This window comes from Eleutherodactylus coqui, chromosome 1 (assembly GCF_035609145.1).
Source record: "Eleutherodactylus coqui strain aEleCoq1 chromosome 1, aEleCoq1.hap1, whole genome shotgun sequence".
NCBI classification, from domain to species: domain Eukaryota; kingdom Metazoa; phylum Chordata; class Amphibia; order Anura; family Eleutherodactylidae; genus Eleutherodactylus; species Eleutherodactylus coqui.
The window spans coordinates 9,685,888-9,699,831 of record NC_089837.1 but is presented as its reverse complement, the minus strand read 5'-3'; the positions used below and the strand labels follow the sequence as shown (position 1 = coordinate 9,699,831).

At 48.4% G+C, this 13,944-nt stretch overlaps 30 non-coding genes across 30 annotated transcripts; all 30 read left to right on the top strand.

Moving 5' to 3' along the window:
* The first annotated feature begins 259 nt into the window (after window positions 1-259).
* TRNAA-AGC (transfer RNA alanine (anticodon AGC)) lies at window positions 260-332 on the top strand. The gene has a single exon. It is a non-coding gene; the product is annotated as a tRNA-Ala (tRNA).
* A 100-nt stretch (window positions 333-432) lies between these two features.
* Window positions 433-518, top strand: TRNAY-GUA (transfer RNA tyrosine (anticodon GUA)). Its single transcript is given in 2 exon segments — window positions 433-469; window positions 483-518. It is a non-coding gene; the product is annotated as a tRNA-Tyr (tRNA).
* A 693-nt stretch (window positions 519-1,211) lies between these two features.
* On the top strand, window positions 1,212-1,284 carry TRNAA-AGC (transfer RNA alanine (anticodon AGC)). The gene has a single exon. It is a non-coding gene; the product is annotated as a tRNA-Ala (tRNA).
* Window positions 1,285-1,384: 100 nt separating this feature from the next.
* Window positions 1,385-1,470, top strand: TRNAY-GUA (transfer RNA tyrosine (anticodon GUA)). The gene is given in 2 exon segments: window positions 1,385-1,421; window positions 1,435-1,470. It is a non-coding gene; the product is annotated as a tRNA-Tyr (tRNA).
* Window positions 1,471-2,173: 703 nt separating this feature from the next.
* Window positions 2,174-2,246, top strand: TRNAA-AGC (transfer RNA alanine (anticodon AGC)). The gene has a single exon. It is a non-coding gene; the product is annotated as a tRNA-Ala (tRNA).
* A 100-nt stretch (window positions 2,247-2,346) lies between these two features.
* On the top strand, window positions 2,347-2,432 carry TRNAY-GUA (transfer RNA tyrosine (anticodon GUA)). The gene is given in 2 exon segments: window positions 2,347-2,383; window positions 2,397-2,432. It is a non-coding gene; the product is annotated as a tRNA-Tyr (tRNA).
* A 702-nt stretch (window positions 2,433-3,134) lies between these two features.
* TRNAA-AGC (transfer RNA alanine (anticodon AGC)) lies at window positions 3,135-3,207 on the top strand. The gene has a single exon. It is a non-coding gene; the product is annotated as a tRNA-Ala (tRNA).
* A 100-nt stretch (window positions 3,208-3,307) lies between these two features.
* On the top strand, window positions 3,308-3,393 carry TRNAY-GUA (transfer RNA tyrosine (anticodon GUA)). The gene is given in 2 exon segments: window positions 3,308-3,344; window positions 3,358-3,393. It is a non-coding gene; the product is annotated as a tRNA-Tyr (tRNA).
* Window positions 3,394-4,086: 693 nt separating this feature from the next.
* On the top strand, window positions 4,087-4,159 carry TRNAA-AGC (transfer RNA alanine (anticodon AGC)). Its single transcript has one exon. It is a non-coding gene; the product is annotated as a tRNA-Ala (tRNA).
* A 100-nt stretch (window positions 4,160-4,259) lies between these two features.
* Window positions 4,260-4,345, top strand: TRNAY-GUA (transfer RNA tyrosine (anticodon GUA)). The gene is given in 2 exon segments: window positions 4,260-4,296; window positions 4,310-4,345. It is a non-coding gene; the product is annotated as a tRNA-Tyr (tRNA).
* A 702-nt stretch (window positions 4,346-5,047) lies between these two features.
* On the top strand, window positions 5,048-5,120 carry TRNAA-AGC (transfer RNA alanine (anticodon AGC)). Its single transcript has one exon. It is a non-coding gene; the product is annotated as a tRNA-Ala (tRNA).
* A 100-nt stretch (window positions 5,121-5,220) lies between these two features.
* Window positions 5,221-5,306, top strand: TRNAY-GUA (transfer RNA tyrosine (anticodon GUA)). Its single transcript is given in 2 exon segments — window positions 5,221-5,257; window positions 5,271-5,306. It is a non-coding gene; the product is annotated as a tRNA-Tyr (tRNA).
* A 702-nt stretch (window positions 5,307-6,008) lies between these two features.
* Window positions 6,009-6,081, top strand: TRNAA-AGC (transfer RNA alanine (anticodon AGC)). The gene has a single exon. It is a non-coding gene; the product is annotated as a tRNA-Ala (tRNA).
* Window positions 6,082-6,181: 100 nt separating this feature from the next.
* On the top strand, window positions 6,182-6,267 carry TRNAY-GUA (transfer RNA tyrosine (anticodon GUA)). The gene is given in 2 exon segments: window positions 6,182-6,218; window positions 6,232-6,267. It is a non-coding gene; the product is annotated as a tRNA-Tyr (tRNA).
* A 695-nt stretch (window positions 6,268-6,962) lies between these two features.
* Window positions 6,963-7,035, top strand: TRNAA-AGC (transfer RNA alanine (anticodon AGC)). The gene has a single exon. It is a non-coding gene; the product is annotated as a tRNA-Ala (tRNA).
* Window positions 7,036-7,135: 100 nt separating this feature from the next.
* On the top strand, window positions 7,136-7,221 carry TRNAY-GUA (transfer RNA tyrosine (anticodon GUA)). Its single transcript is given in 2 exon segments — window positions 7,136-7,172; window positions 7,186-7,221. It is a non-coding gene; the product is annotated as a tRNA-Tyr (tRNA).
* Window positions 7,222-7,924: 703 nt separating this feature from the next.
* TRNAA-AGC (transfer RNA alanine (anticodon AGC)) lies at window positions 7,925-7,997 on the top strand. The gene has a single exon. It is a non-coding gene; the product is annotated as a tRNA-Ala (tRNA).
* A 100-nt stretch (window positions 7,998-8,097) lies between these two features.
* On the top strand, window positions 8,098-8,183 carry TRNAY-GUA (transfer RNA tyrosine (anticodon GUA)). Its single transcript is given in 2 exon segments — window positions 8,098-8,134; window positions 8,148-8,183. It is a non-coding gene; the product is annotated as a tRNA-Tyr (tRNA).
* A 703-nt stretch (window positions 8,184-8,886) lies between these two features.
* On the top strand, window positions 8,887-8,959 carry TRNAA-AGC (transfer RNA alanine (anticodon AGC)). The gene has a single exon. It is a non-coding gene; the product is annotated as a tRNA-Ala (tRNA).
* Window positions 8,960-9,059: 100 nt separating this feature from the next.
* Window positions 9,060-9,145, top strand: TRNAY-GUA (transfer RNA tyrosine (anticodon GUA)). Its single transcript is given in 2 exon segments — window positions 9,060-9,096; window positions 9,110-9,145. It is a non-coding gene; the product is annotated as a tRNA-Tyr (tRNA).
* A 704-nt stretch (window positions 9,146-9,849) lies between these two features.
* Window positions 9,850-9,922, top strand: TRNAA-AGC (transfer RNA alanine (anticodon AGC)). Its single transcript has one exon. It is a non-coding gene; the product is annotated as a tRNA-Ala (tRNA).
* A 100-nt stretch (window positions 9,923-10,022) lies between these two features.
* On the top strand, window positions 10,023-10,108 carry TRNAY-GUA (transfer RNA tyrosine (anticodon GUA)). The gene is given in 2 exon segments: window positions 10,023-10,059; window positions 10,073-10,108. It is a non-coding gene; the product is annotated as a tRNA-Tyr (tRNA).
* Window positions 10,109-10,809: 701 nt separating this feature from the next.
* Window positions 10,810-10,882, top strand: TRNAA-AGC (transfer RNA alanine (anticodon AGC)). The gene has a single exon. It is a non-coding gene; the product is annotated as a tRNA-Ala (tRNA).
* Window positions 10,883-10,982: 100 nt separating this feature from the next.
* Window positions 10,983-11,068, top strand: TRNAY-GUA (transfer RNA tyrosine (anticodon GUA)). Its single transcript is given in 2 exon segments — window positions 10,983-11,019; window positions 11,033-11,068. It is a non-coding gene; the product is annotated as a tRNA-Tyr (tRNA).
* A 694-nt stretch (window positions 11,069-11,762) lies between these two features.
* Window positions 11,763-11,835, top strand: TRNAA-AGC (transfer RNA alanine (anticodon AGC)). Its single transcript has one exon. It is a non-coding gene; the product is annotated as a tRNA-Ala (tRNA).
* Window positions 11,836-11,935: 100 nt separating this feature from the next.
* Window positions 11,936-12,021, top strand: TRNAY-GUA (transfer RNA tyrosine (anticodon GUA)). The gene is given in 2 exon segments: window positions 11,936-11,972; window positions 11,986-12,021. It is a non-coding gene; the product is annotated as a tRNA-Tyr (tRNA).
* Window positions 12,022-12,711: 690 nt separating this feature from the next.
* On the top strand, window positions 12,712-12,784 carry TRNAA-AGC (transfer RNA alanine (anticodon AGC)). Its single transcript has one exon. It is a non-coding gene; the product is annotated as a tRNA-Ala (tRNA).
* A 100-nt stretch (window positions 12,785-12,884) lies between these two features.
* Window positions 12,885-12,970, top strand: TRNAY-GUA (transfer RNA tyrosine (anticodon GUA)). The gene is given in 2 exon segments: window positions 12,885-12,921; window positions 12,935-12,970. It is a non-coding gene; the product is annotated as a tRNA-Tyr (tRNA).
* Window positions 12,971-13,664: 694 nt separating this feature from the next.
* On the top strand, window positions 13,665-13,737 carry TRNAA-AGC (transfer RNA alanine (anticodon AGC)). The gene has a single exon. It is a non-coding gene; the product is annotated as a tRNA-Ala (tRNA).
* A 100-nt stretch (window positions 13,738-13,837) lies between these two features.
* On the top strand, window positions 13,838-13,923 carry TRNAY-GUA (transfer RNA tyrosine (anticodon GUA)). The gene is given in 2 exon segments: window positions 13,838-13,874; window positions 13,888-13,923. It is a non-coding gene; the product is annotated as a tRNA-Tyr (tRNA).
* The last annotated feature ends 21 nt before the right edge of the window (window positions 13,924-13,944 follow it).

The following is a 13,944-nucleotide window of genomic DNA, read 5'->3' as shown; positions in this document are numbered from 1 at the left end:
GCTAGGCGCAGAGTTTTGTATTTTTCATGCTCCCAGGAAAAAGGTACCCCAAAAATTCACTGTCTCGTTCTTTCAGGCCACCCAAAGCCCAGCAAACTCCACTGTCCTTTATATTTCAAGGCACCAAAAAATCCACACTTAAAAAAAAAAAAAAAAAAAAAAAAAAAAGAAACCTTTCTTCTCCCATGGTCAAAACTTGGTTTAGGCATGATAACATGACTGCGGTGTGACCCGAGTGCCAGAAACCAGCAACAGTAGAGGGGGATTAGCTCAAATGGTAGAGCGCTCGCTTAGCATGCGAGAGGTAGCGGGATCGATGCCCGCATCCTCCAAAACTTCCACTTGGCACTACCTTCAAATGAAGGGCCAACTTCTTTTTAGTTGGCACTGACACAAAAACCTAGGAAGCAGCTGCACGCATATCTGGCTAAACCTTCGATAGCTCAGCTGGTAGAGCGGAGGACTGTAGTAGCTAATTAGCAATCCTTAGGTCGCTGGTTCGATTCCGGCTCGAAGGATGCTTTTGAGTGTCCGACAACCTTGCATGCTTCAACTCGGAGGCTCTCTCGCACAGACTTTGCAGCTGCATACCTCCTGGGCGCACTCTTTTTGAGCCTGACCGCACAACCATTGGCCTCTGGAGAGAGTGTTAACAAGAATACTTCAAAACAAGAGTAACAATGCGTTGGCCGGGAATCGAACCCGGGTCAACTGCTTGGAAGGCAGCTATGCTCACCACTATACCACCAACGCCATAGAATTCACACCACTTCTCAATCGTGAAAATGCAACTCTCACCCCTAGTGTGACTAAAGCCAACTCTTCTGCTTCGTTAGTGGCTTGACAACAGTCAGACGGTAATGTGGCTTCTCGTAAGAGAGGTTTAAGCAGCAGCAGAGTGGCGCAGCGGGAGCGTGCTGGGCCCATAACCCAGAGGTCGATGGATCGAAACCATCCTCTGCTAGGCGCAGAGTTTTGTATTTTTCATGCTCCCAGGAAAAAGGTACCCCAAAAATTCACTGTCTCGTTCTTTCAGGCCACCCAAAGCCCAGCAAACTCCACTGTCCTTTATATTTCAAGGCACCAAAAAATCCACACTTTAAAAAAAAAAAAAAAAAAAGAAACCTTTCTTCTCCCATGGTCAAAACTTGGTTTAGGCATGATAACATGACTGCGGTGTGACCCGAGTGCCAGAAACCAGCAACAGTAGAGGGGGATTAGCTCAAATGGTAGAGCGCTCGCTTAGCATGCGAGAGGTAGCGGGATCGATGCCCGCATCCTCCAAAACTTCCACTTGGCACTACCTTCAAATGAAGGGCCAACTTCTTTTTAGTTGGCACTGACACAAAAACCTAGGAAGCAGCTGCACGCATATCTGGCTAAACCTTCGATAGCTCAGCTGGTAGAGCGGAGGACTGTAGTAGCTAATTAGCAATCCTTAGGTCGCTGGTTCGATTCCGGCTCGAAGGATGCTTTTGAGTGTCCGACAACCTTGCATGCTTCAACTCGGAGGCTCTCTCGCACAGACTTTGCAGCTGCATACCTCCTGGGCGCACTCTTTTTGAGCCTGACCGCACAACCATTGGCCTCTGGAGAGAGTGTTAACAAGAATACTTCAAAACAAGAGTAACAATGCGTTGGCCGGGAATCGAACCCGGGTCAACTGCTTGGAAGGCAGCTATGCTCACCACTATACCACCAACGCCATAGAATTCACACCACTTCTCAATCGTGAAAATGCAACTCTCACCCCTAGTGTGACTAAAGCCAACTCTTCTGCTTCGTTAGTGGCTTGACAACAGTCAGACGGTAATGTGGCTTCTCGTAAGAGAGGTTTAAGCAGCAGCAGAGTGGCGCAGCGGGAGCGTGCTGGGCCCATAACCCAGAGGTCGATGGATCGAAACCATCCTCTGCTAGGCGCAGAGTTTTGTATTTTTCATGCTCCCAGGAAAAAGGTACCCCAAAAATTCACTGTCTCGTTCTTTCAGGCCACCCAAAGCCCAGCAAACTCCACTGTCCTTTATATTTCAAGGCACCAAAAAATCCACACTTTAAAAAAAAAAAAAAAAAAAAAAAAAAAAAGAAACCTTTCTTCTCCCATGGTCAAAACTTGGTTTAGGCATGATAACATGACTGCGGTGTGACCCGAGTGCCAGAAACCAGCAACAGTAGAGGGGGATTAGCTCAAATGGTAGAGCGCTCGCTTAGCATGCGAGAGGTAGCGGGATCGATGCCCGCATCCTCCAAAACTTCCACTTGGCACTACCTTCAAATGAAGGGCCAACTTCTTTTTAGTTGGCACTGACACAAAAACCTAGGAAGCAGCTGCACGCATATCTGGCTAAACCTTCGATAGCTCAGCTGGTAGAGCGGAGGACTGTAGTAGCTAATTAGCAATCCTTAGGTCGCTGGTTCGATTCCGGCTCGAAGGATGCTTTTGAGTGTCCGACAACCTTGCATGCTTCAACTCGGAGGCTCTCTCGCACAGACTTTGCAGCTGCATACCTCCTGGGCGCACTCTTTTTGAGCCTGACCGCACAACCATTGGCCTCTGGAGAGAGTGTTAACAAGAATACTTCAAAACAAGAGAAACAATGCGTTGGCCGGGAATCGAACCCGGGTCAACTGCTTGGAAGGCAGCTATGCTCACCACTATACCACCAACGCCATAGAATTCACACCACTTCTCAATCGTGAAAATGCAACTCTCACCCCTAGTGTGACTAAAGCCAACTCTTCTGCTTCGTTAGTGGCTTGACAACAGTCAGACGGTAATGTGGCTTCTCGTAAGAGAGGTTTAAGCAGCAGCAGAGTGGCGCAGCGGGAGCGTGCTGGGCCCATAACCCAGAGGTCGATGGATCGAAACCATCCTCTGCTAGGCGCAGAGTTTTGTATTTTTCATGCTCCCAGGAAAAAGGTACCCCAAAAATTCACTGTCTCGTTCTTTCAGGCCACCCAAAGCCCAGCAAACTCCACTGTCCTTTATATTTCAAGGCACCAAAAAATCCACACTTAAAAAAAAAAAAAAAAAAAAAAAAAAAAAGAAACCTTTCTTCTCCCATGGTCAAAACTTGGTTTAGGCATGATAACATGACTGCGGTGTGACCCGAGTGCCAGAAACCAGCAACAGTAGAGGGGGATTAGCTCAAATGGTAGAGCGCTCGCTTAGCATGCGAGAGGTAGCGGGATCGATGCCCGCATCCTCCAAAACTTCCACTTGGCACTACCTTCAAATGAAGGGCCAACTTCTTTTTAGTTGGCACTGACACAAAAACCTAGGAAGCAGCTGCACGCATATCTGGCTAAACCTTCGATAGCTCAGCTGGTAGAGCGGAGGACTGTAGTAGCTAATTAGCAATCCTTAGGTCGCTGGTTCGATTCCGGCTCGAAGGATGCTTTTGAGTGTCCGACAACCTTGCATGCTTCAACTCGGAGGCTCTCTCGCACAGACTTTGCAGCTGCATACCTCCTGGGCGCACTCTTTTTGAGCCTGACCGCACAACCATTGGCCTCTGGAGAGAGTGTTAACAAGAATACTTCAAAACAAGAGTAACAATGCGTTGGCCGGGAATCGAACCCGGGTCAACTGCTTGGAAGGCAGCTATGCTCACCACTATACCACCAACGCCATAGAATTCACACCACTTCTCAATCGTGAAAATGCAACTCTCACCCCTAGTGTGACTAAAGCCAACTCTTCTGCTTCGTTAGTGGCTTGACAACAGTCAGACGGTAATGTGGCTTCTCGTAAGAGAGGTTTAAGCAGCAGCAGAGTGGCGCAGCGGGAGCGTGCTGGGCCCATAACCCAGAGGTCGATGGATCGAAACCATCCTCTGCTAGGCGCAGAGTTTTGTATTTTTCATGCTCCCAGGAAAAAGGTACCCCAAAAATTCACTGTCTCGTTCTTTCAGGCCACCCAAAGCCCAGCAAACTCCACTGTCCTTTATATTTCAAGGCACCAAAAAATCCACACTTTAAAAAAAAAAAAAAAAAAAGAAACCTTTCTTCTCCCATGGTCAAAACTTGGTTTAGGCATGATAACATGACTGCGGTGTGACCCGAGTGCCAGAAACCAGCAACAGTAGAGGGGGATTAGCTCAAATGGTAGAGCGCTCGCTTAGCATGCGAGAGGTAGCGGGATCGATGCCCGCATCCTCCAAAACTTCCACTTGGCACTACCTTCAAATGAAGGGCCAACTTCTTTTTAGTTGGCACTGACACAAAAACCTAGGAAGCAGCTGCACGCATATCTGGCTAAACCTTCGATAGCTCAGCTGGTAGAGCGGAGGACTGTAGTAGCTAATTAGCAATCCTTAGGTCGCTGGTTCGATTCCGGCTCGAAGGATGCTTTTGAGTGTCCGACAACCTTGCATGCTTCAACTCGGAGGCTCTCTCGCACAGACTTTGCAGCTGCATACCTCCTGGGCGCACTCTTTTTGAGCCTGACCGCACAACCATTGGCCTCTGGAGAGAGTGTTAACAAGAATACTTCAAAACAAGAGTAACAATGCGTTGGCCGGGAATCGAACCCGGGTCAACTGCTTGGAAGGCAGCTATGCTCACCACTATACCACCAACGCCATAGAATTCACACCACTTCTCAATCGTGAAAATGCAACTCTCACCCCTAGTGTGACTAAAGCCAACTCTTCTGCTTCGTTAGTGGCTTGACAACAGTCAGACGGTAATGTGGCTTCTCGTAAGAGAGGTTTAAGCAGCAGCAGAGTGGCGCAGCGGGAGCGTGCTGGGCCCATAACCCAGAGGTCGATGGATCGAAACCATCCTCTGCTAGGCGCAGAGTTTTGTATTTTTCATGCTCCCAGGAAAAAGGTACCCCAAAAATTCACTGTCTCGTTCTTTCAGGCCACCCAAAGCCCAGCAAACTCCACTGTCCTTTATATTTCAAGGCACCAAAAAATCCACACTTTAAAAAAAAAAAAAAAAAAAAAAAAAAAAGAAACCTTTCTTCTCCCATGGTCAAAACTTGGTTTAGGCATGATAACATGACTGCGGTGTGACCCGAGTGCCAGAAACCAGCAACAGTAGAGGGGGATTAGCTCAAATGGTAGAGCGCTCGCTTAGCATGCGAGAGGTAGCGGGATCGATGCCCGCATCCTCCAAAACTTCCACTTGGCACTACCTTCAAATGAAGGGCCAACTTCTTTTTAGTTGGCACTGACACAAAAACCTAGGAAGCAGCTGCACGCATATCTGGCTAAACCTTCGATAGCTCAGCTGGTAGAGCGGAGGACTGTAGTAGCTAATTAGCAATCCTTAGGTCGCTGGTTCGATTCCGGCTCGAAGGATGCTTTTGAGTGTCCGACAACCTTGCATGCTTCAACTCGGAGGCTCTCTCGCACAGACTTTGCAGCTGCATACCTCCTGGGCGCACTCTTTTTGAGCCTGACCGCACAACCATTGGCCTCTGGAGAGAGTGTTAACAAGAATACTTCAAAACAAGAGAAACAATGCGTTGGCCGGGAATCGAACCCGGGTCAACTGCTTGGAAGGCAGCTATGCTCACCACTATACCACCAACGCCATAGAATTCACACCACTTCTCAATCGTGAAAATGCAACTCTCACCCCTAGTGTGACTAAAGCCAACTCTTCTGCTTCGTTAGTGGCTTGACAACAGTCAGACGGTAATGTGGCTTCTCGTAAGAGAGGTTTAAGCAGCAGCAGAGTGGCGCAGCGGGAGCGTGCTGGGCCCATAACCCAGAGGTCGATGGATCGAAACCATCCTCTGCTAGGCGCAGAGTTTTGTATTTTTCATGCTCCCAGGAAAAAGGTACCCCAAAAATTCACTGTCTCGTTCTTTCAGGCCACCCAAAGCCCAGCAAACTCCACTGTCCTTTATATTTCAAGGCACCAAAAAATCCACACTTAAAAAAAAAAAAAAAAAAAAAAAAAAAAAGAAACCTTTCTTCTCCCATGGTCAAAACTTGGTTTAGGCATGATAACATGACTGCGGTGTGACCCGAGTGCCAGAAACCAGCAACAGTAGAGGGGGATTAGCTCAAATGGTAGAGCGCTCGCTTAGCATGCGAGAGGTAGCGGGATCGATGCCCGCATCCTCCAAAACTTCCACTTGGCACTACCTTCAAATGAAGGGCCAACTTCTTTTTAGTTGGCACTGACACAAAAACCTAGGAAGCAGCTGCACGCATATCTGGCTAAACCTTCGATAGCTCAGCTGGTAGAGCGGAGGACTGTAGTAGCTAATTAGCAATCCTTAGGTCGCTGGTTCGATTCCGGCTCGAAGGATGCTTTTGAGTGTCCGACAACCTTGCATGCTTCAACTCGGAGGCTCTCTCGCACAGACTTTGCAGCTGCATACCTCCTGGGCGCACTCTTTTTGAGCCTGACCGCACAACCATTGGCCTCTGGAGAGAGTGTTAACAAGAATACTTCAAAACAAGAGAAACAATGCGTTGGCCGGGAATCGAACCCGGGTCAACTGCTTGGAAGGCAGCTATGCTCACCACTATACCACCAACGCCATAGAATTCACACCACTTCTCAATCGTGAAAATGCAACTCTCACCCCTAGTGTGACTAAAGCCAACTCTTCTGCTTCGTTAGTGGCTTGACAACAGTCAGACGGTAATGTGGCTTCTCGTAAGAGAGGTTTAAGCAGCAGCAGAGTGGCGCAGCGGGAGCGTGCTGGGCCCATAACCCAGAGGTCGATGGATCGAAACCATCCTCTGCTAGGCGCAGAGTTTTGTATTTTTCATGCTCCCAGGAAAAAGGTACCCCAAAAATTCACTGTCTCGTTCTTTCAGGCCACCCAAAGCCCAGCAAACTCCACTGTCCTTTATATTTCAAGGCACCAAAAAATCCACACTTAAAAAAAAAAAAAAAAAAAAAAGAAACCTTTCTTCTCCCATGGTCAAAGCTTGGTTTAGGCATGATAACATGACTGCGGTGTGACCCGAGTGCCAGAAACCAGCAACAGTAGAGGGGGATTAGCTCAAATGGTAGAGCGCTCGCTTAGCATGCGAGAGGTAGCGGGATCGATGCCCGCATCCTCCAAAACTTCCACTTGGCACTACCTTCAAATGAAGGGCCAACTTCTTTTTAGTTGGCACTGACACAAAAACCTAGGAAGCAGCTGCACGCATATCTGGCTAAACCTTCGATAGCTCAGCTGGTAGAGCGGAGGACTGTAGTAGCTAATTAGCAATCCTTAGGTCGCTGGTTCGATTCCGGCTCGAAGGATGCTTTTGAGTGTCCGACAACCTTGCATGCTTCAACTCGGAGGCTCTCTCGCACAGACTTTGCAGCTGCATACCTCCTGGGCGCACTCTTTTTGAGCCTGACCGCACAACCATTGGCCTCTGGAGAGAGTGTTAACAAGAATACTTCAAAACAAGAGTAACAATGCGTTGGCCGGGAATCGAACCCGGGTCAACTGCTTGGAAGGCAGCTATGCTCACCACTATACCACCAACGCCATAGAATTCACACCACTTCTCAATCGTGAAAATGCAACTCTCACCCCTAGTGTGACTAAAGCCAACTCTTCTGCTTCGTTAGTGGCTTGACAACAGTCAGACGGTAATGTGGCTTCTCGTAAGAGAGGTTTAAGCAGCAGCAGAGTGGCGCAGCGGGAGCGTGCTGGGCCCATAACCCAGAGGTCGATGGATCGAAACCATCCTCTGCTAGGCGCAGAGTTTTGTATTTTTCATGCTCCCAGGAAAAAGGTACCCCAAAAATTCACTGTCTCGTTCTTTCAGGCCACCCAAAGCCCAGCAAACTCCACTGTCCTTTATATTTCAAGGCACCAAAAAATCCACACTTTAAAAAAAAAAAAAAAAAAAAAAAAAAAAAGAAACCTTTCTTCTCCCATGGTCAAAACTTGGTTTAGGCATGATAACATGACTGCGGTGTGACCCGAGTGCCAGAAACCAGCAACAGTAGAGGGGGATTAGCTCAAATGGTAGAGCGCTCGCTTAGCATGCGAGAGGTAGCGGGATCGATGCCCGCATCCTCCAAAACTTCCACTTGGCACTACCTTCAAATGAAGGGCCAACTTCTTTTTAGTTGGCACTGACACAAAAACCTAGGAAGCAGCTGCACGCATATCTGGCTAAACCTTCGATAGCTCAGCTGGTAGAGCGGAGGACTGTAGTAGCTAATTAGCAATCCTTAGGTCGCTGGTTCGATTCCGGCTCGAAGGATGCTTTTGAGTGTCCGACAACCTTGCATGCTTCAACTCGGAGGCTCTCTCGCACAGACTTTGCAGCTGCATACCTCCTGGGCGCACTCTTTTTGAGCCTGACCGCACAACCATTGGCCTCTGGAGAGAGTGTTAACAAGAATACTTCAAAACAAGAGAAACAATGCGTTGGCCGGGAATCGAACCCGGGTCAACTGCTTGGAAGGCAGCTATGCTCACCACTATACCACCAACGCCATAGAATTCACACCACTTCTCAATCGTGAAAATGCAACTCTCACCCCTAGTGTGACTAAAGCCAACTCTTCTGCTTCGTTAGTGGCTTGACAACAGTCAGACGGTAATGTGGCTTCTCGTAAGAGAGGTTTAAGCAGCAGCAGAGTGGCGCAGCGGGAGCGTGCTGGGCCCATAACCCAGAGGTCGATGGATCGAAACCATCCTCTGCTAGGCGCAGAGTTTTGTATTTTTCATGCTCCCAGGAAAAAGGTACCCCAAAAATTCACTGTCTCGTTCTTTCAGGCCACCCAAAGCCCAGCAAACTCCACTGTCCTTTATATTTCAAGGCACCAAAAAATCCACACTTTAAAAAAAAAAAAAAAAAAAAAAAAAAAAAGAAACCTTTCTTCTCCCATGGTCAAAACTTGGTTTAGGCATGATAACATGACTGCGGTGTGACCCGAGTGCCAGAAACCAGCAACAGTAGAGGGGGATTAGCTCAAATGGTAGAGCGCTCGCTTAGCATGCGAGAGGTAGCGGGATCGATGCCCGCATCCTCCAAAACTTCCACTTGGCACTACCTTCAAATGAAGGGCCAACTTCTTTTTAGTTGGCACTGACACAAAAACCTAGGAAGCAGCTGCACGCATATCTGGCTAAACCTTCGATAGCTCAGCTGGTAGAGCGGAGGACTGTAGTAGCTAATTAGCAATCCTTAGGTCGCTGGTTCGATTCCGGCTCGAAGGATGCTTTTGAGTGTCCGACAACCTTGCATGCTTCAACTCGGAGGCTCTCTCGCACAGACTTTGCAGCTGCATACCTCCTGGGCGCACTCTTTTTGAGCCTGACCGCACAACCATTGGCCTCTGGAGAGAGTGTTAACAAGAATACTTCAAAACAAGAGAAACAATGCGTTGGCCGGGAATCGAACCCGGGTCAACTGCTTGGAAGGCAGCTATGCTCACCACTATACCACCAACGCCATAGAATTCACACCACTTCTCAATCGTGAAAATGCAACTCTCACCCCTAGTGTGACTAAAGCCAACTCTTCTGCTTCGTTAGTGGCTTGACAACAGTCAGACGGTAATGTGGCTTCTCGTAAGAGAGGTTTAAGCAGCAGCAGAGTGGCGCAGCGGGAGCGTGCTGGGCCCATAACCCAGAGGTCGATGGATCGAAACCATCCTCTGCTAGGCGCAGAGTTTTGTATTTTTCATGCTCCCAGGAAAAAGGTACCCCAAAAATTCACTGTCTCGTTCTTTCAGGCCACCCAAAGCCCAGCAAACTCCACTGTCCTTTATATTTCAAGGCACCAAAAAATCCACACTTTAAAAAAAAAAAAAAAAAAAAAAAAAAAAAAGAAACCTTTCTTCTCCCATGGTCAAAACTTGGTTTAGGCATGATAACATGACTGCGGTGTGACCCGAGTGCCAGAAACCAGCAACAGTAGAGGGGGATTAGCTCAAATGGTAGAGCGCTCGCTTAGCATGCGAGAGGTAGCGGGATCGATGCCCGCATCCTCCAAAACTTCCACTTGGCACTACCTTCAAATGAAGGGCCAACTTCTTTTTAGTTGGCACTGACACAAAAACCTAGGAAGCAGCTGCACGCATATCTGGCTAAACCTTCGATAGCTCAGCTGGTAGAGCGGAGGACTGTAGTAGCTAATTAGCAATCCTTAGGTCGCTGGTTCGATTCCGGCTCGAAGGATGCTTTTGAGTGTCCGACAACCTTGCATGCTTCAACTCGGAGGCTCTCTCGCACAGACTTTGCAGCTGCATACCTCCTGGGCGCACTCTTTTTGAGCCTGACCGCACAACCATTGGCCTCTGGAGAGAGTGTTAACAAGAATACTTCAAAACAAGAGTAACAATGCGTTGGCCGGGAATCGAACCCGGGTCAACTGCTTGGAAGGCAGCTATGCTCACCACTATACCACCAACGCCATAGAATTCACACCACTTCTCAATCGTGAAAATGCAACTCTCACCCCTAGTGTGACTAAAGCCAACTCTTCTGCTTCGTTAGTGGCTTGACAACAGTCAGACGGTAATGTGGCTTCTCGTAAGAGAGGTTTAAGCAGCAGCAGAGTGGCGCAGCGGGAGCGTGCTGGGCCCATAACCCAGAGGTCGATGGATCGAAACCATCCTCTGCTAGGCGCAGAGTTTTGTATTTTTCATGCTCCCAGGAAAAAGGTACCCCAAAAATTCACTGTCTCGTTCTTTCAGGCCACCCAAAGCCCAGCAAACTCCACTGTCCTTTATATTTCAAGGCACCAAAAAATCCACACTTAAAAAAAAAAAAAAAAAAAAAAAAAAAAGAAACCTTTCTTCTCCCATGGTCAAAACTTGGTTTAGGCATGATAACATGACTGCGGTGTGACCCGAGTGCCAGAAACCAGCAACAGTAGAGGGGGATTAGCTCAAATGGTAGAGCGCTCGCTTAGCATGCGAGAGGTAGCGGGATCGATGCCCGCATCCTCCAAAACTTCCACTTGGCACTACCTTCAAATGAAGGGCCAACTTCTTTTTAGTTGGCACTGACACAAAAACCTAGGAAGCAGCTGCACGCATATCTGGCTAAACCTTCGATAGCTCAGCTGGTAGAGCGGAGGACTGTAGTAGCTAATTAGCAATCCTTAGGTCGCTGGTTCGATTCCGGCTCGAAGGATGCTTTTGAGTGTCCGACAACCTTGCATGCTTCAACTCGGAGGCTCTCTCGCACAGACTTTGCAGCTGCATACCTCCTGGGCGCACTCTTTTTGAGCCTGACCGCACAACCATTGGCCTCTGGAGAGAGTGTTAACAAGAATACTTCAAAACAAGAGTAACAATGCGTTGGCCGGGAATCGAACCCGGGTCAACTGCTTGGAAGGCAGCTATGCTCACCACTATACCACCAACGCCATAGAATTCACACCACTTCTCAATCGTGAAAATGCAACTCTCACCCCTAGTGTGACTAAAGCCAACTCTTCTGCTTCGTTAGTGGCTTGACAACAGTCAGACGGTAATGTGGCTTCTCGTAAGAGAGGTTTAAGCAGCAGCAGAGTGGCGCAGCGGGAGCGTGCTGGGCCCATAACCCAGAGGTCGATGGATCGAAACCATCCTCTGCTAGGCGCAGAGTTTTGTATTTTTCATGCTCCCAGGAAAAAGGTACCCCAAAAATTCACTGTCTCGTTCTTTCAGGCCACCCAAAGCCCAGCAAACTCCACTGTCCTTTATATTTCAAGGCACCAAAAAATCCACACTTAAAAAAAAAAAAAAAAAGAAAGAAACCTTTCTTCTCCCATGGTCAAAACTTGGTTTAGGCATGATAACATGACTGCGGTGTGACCCGAGTGCCAGAAACCAGCAACAGTAGAGGGGGATTAGCTCAAATGGTAGAGCGCTCGCTTAGCATGCGAGAGGTAGCGGGATCGATGCCCGCATCCTCCAAAACTTCCACTTGGCACTACCTTCAAATGAAGGGCCAACTTCTTTTTAGTTGGCACTGACACAAAAACCTAGGAAGCAGCTGCACGCATATCTGGCTAAACCTTCGATAGCTCAGCTGGTAGAGCGGAGGACTGTAGTAGCTAATTAGCAATCCTTAGGTCGCTGGTTCGATTCCGGCTCGAAGGATGCTTTTGAGTGTCCGACAACCTTGCATGCTTCAACTCGGAGGCTCTCTCGCACAGACTTTGCAGCTGCATACCTCCTGGGCGCACTCTTTTTGAGCCTGACCGCACAACCATTGGCCTCTGGAGAGAGTGTTAACAAGAATACTTCAAAACAAGAGAAACAATGCGTTGGCCGGGAATCGAACCCGGGTCAACTGCTTGGAAGGCAGCTATGCTCACCACTATACCACCAACGCCATAGAATTCACACCACTTCTCAATCGTGAAAATGCAACTCTCACCCCTAGTGTGACTAAAGCCAACTCTTCTGCTTCGTTAGTGGCTTGACAACAGTCAGACGGTAATGTGGCTTCTCGTAAGAGAGGTTTAAGCAGCAGCAGAGTGGCGCAGCGGGAGCGTGCTGGGCCCATAACCCAGAGGTCGATGGATCGAAACCATCCTCTGCTAGGCGCAGAGTTTTGTATTTTTCATGCTCCCAGGAAAAAGGTACCCCAAAAATTCACTGTCTCGTTCTTTCAGGCCACCCAAAGCCCAGCAAACTCCACTGTCCTTTATATTTCAAGGCACCAAAAAATCCACACTTTAAAAAAAAAAAAAAAAGAAACCTTTCTTCTCCCATGGTCAAAACTTGGTTTAGGCATGATAACATGACTGCGGTGTGACCTGAGTGCCAGAAACCAGCAACAGTAGAGGGGGATTAGCTCAAATGGTAGAGCGCTCGCTTAGCATGCGAGAGGTAGCGGGATCGATGCCCGCATCCTCCAAAACTTCCACTTGGCACTACCTTCAAATGAAGGGCCAACTTCTTTTTAGTTGGCACTGACACAAAAACCTAGGAAGCAGCTGCACGCATATCTGGCTAAACCTTCGATAGCTCAGCTGGTAGAGCGGAGGACTGTAGTAGCTAATTAGCAATCCTTAGGTCGCTGGTTCGATTCCGGCTCGAAGGATGCTTTTGAGTGTCCGACAACCTTGCATGCTTCAACTCGGAGGCTCTCTCGCACAGACTTTGCAGCTGCATACCTCCTGGGCGCACTCTTTTTGAGCCTGACCGCACAACCATTGGCCTCTGGAGAGAGTGTTAACAAGAATACTTCAAAACAAGAGTAACAATGCGTTGGCCGGGAATCGAACCCGGGTCAACTGCTTGGAAGGCAGCTATGCTCACCACTATACCACCAACGCCATAGAATTCACACCACTTCTCAATCGTGAAAATGCAACTCTCACCCCTAGTGTGACTAAAGCCAACTCTTCTGCTTCGTTAGTGGCTTGACAACAGTCAGACGGTAATGTGGCTTCTCGTAAGAGAGGTTTAAGCAGCAGCAGAGTGGCGCAGCGGGAGCGTGCTGGGCCCATAACCCAGAGGTCGATGGATCGAAACCATCCTCTGCTAGGCGCAGAGTTTTGTATTTTTCATGCTCCCAGGAAAAAGGTACCCCAAAAATTCACTGTCTCGTTCTTTCAGGCCACCCAAAGCCCAGCAAACTCCACTGTCCTTTATATTTCAAGGCACCAAAAAATCCACACTTAAAAAAAAAAAAAAAAAGAAAGAAACCTTTCTTCTCCCATGGTCAAAACTTGGTTTAGGCATGATAACATGACTGCGGTGTGACCCGAGTGCCAGAAACCAGCAACAGTAGAGGGGGATTAGCTCAAATGGTAGAGCGCTCGCTTAGCATGCGAGAGGTAGCGGGATCGATGCCCGCATCCTCCAAAACTTCCACTTGGCACTACCTTCAAATGAAGGGCCAACTTCTTTTTAGTTGGCACTGACACAAAAACCTAGGAAGCAGCTGCACGCATATCTGGCTAAACCTTCGATAGCTCAGCTGGTAGAGCGGAGGACTGTAGTAGCTAATTAGCAATCCTTAGGTCGCTGGTTCGATTCCGGCTCGAAGGATGCTTTTGAGTGTCCGACAAC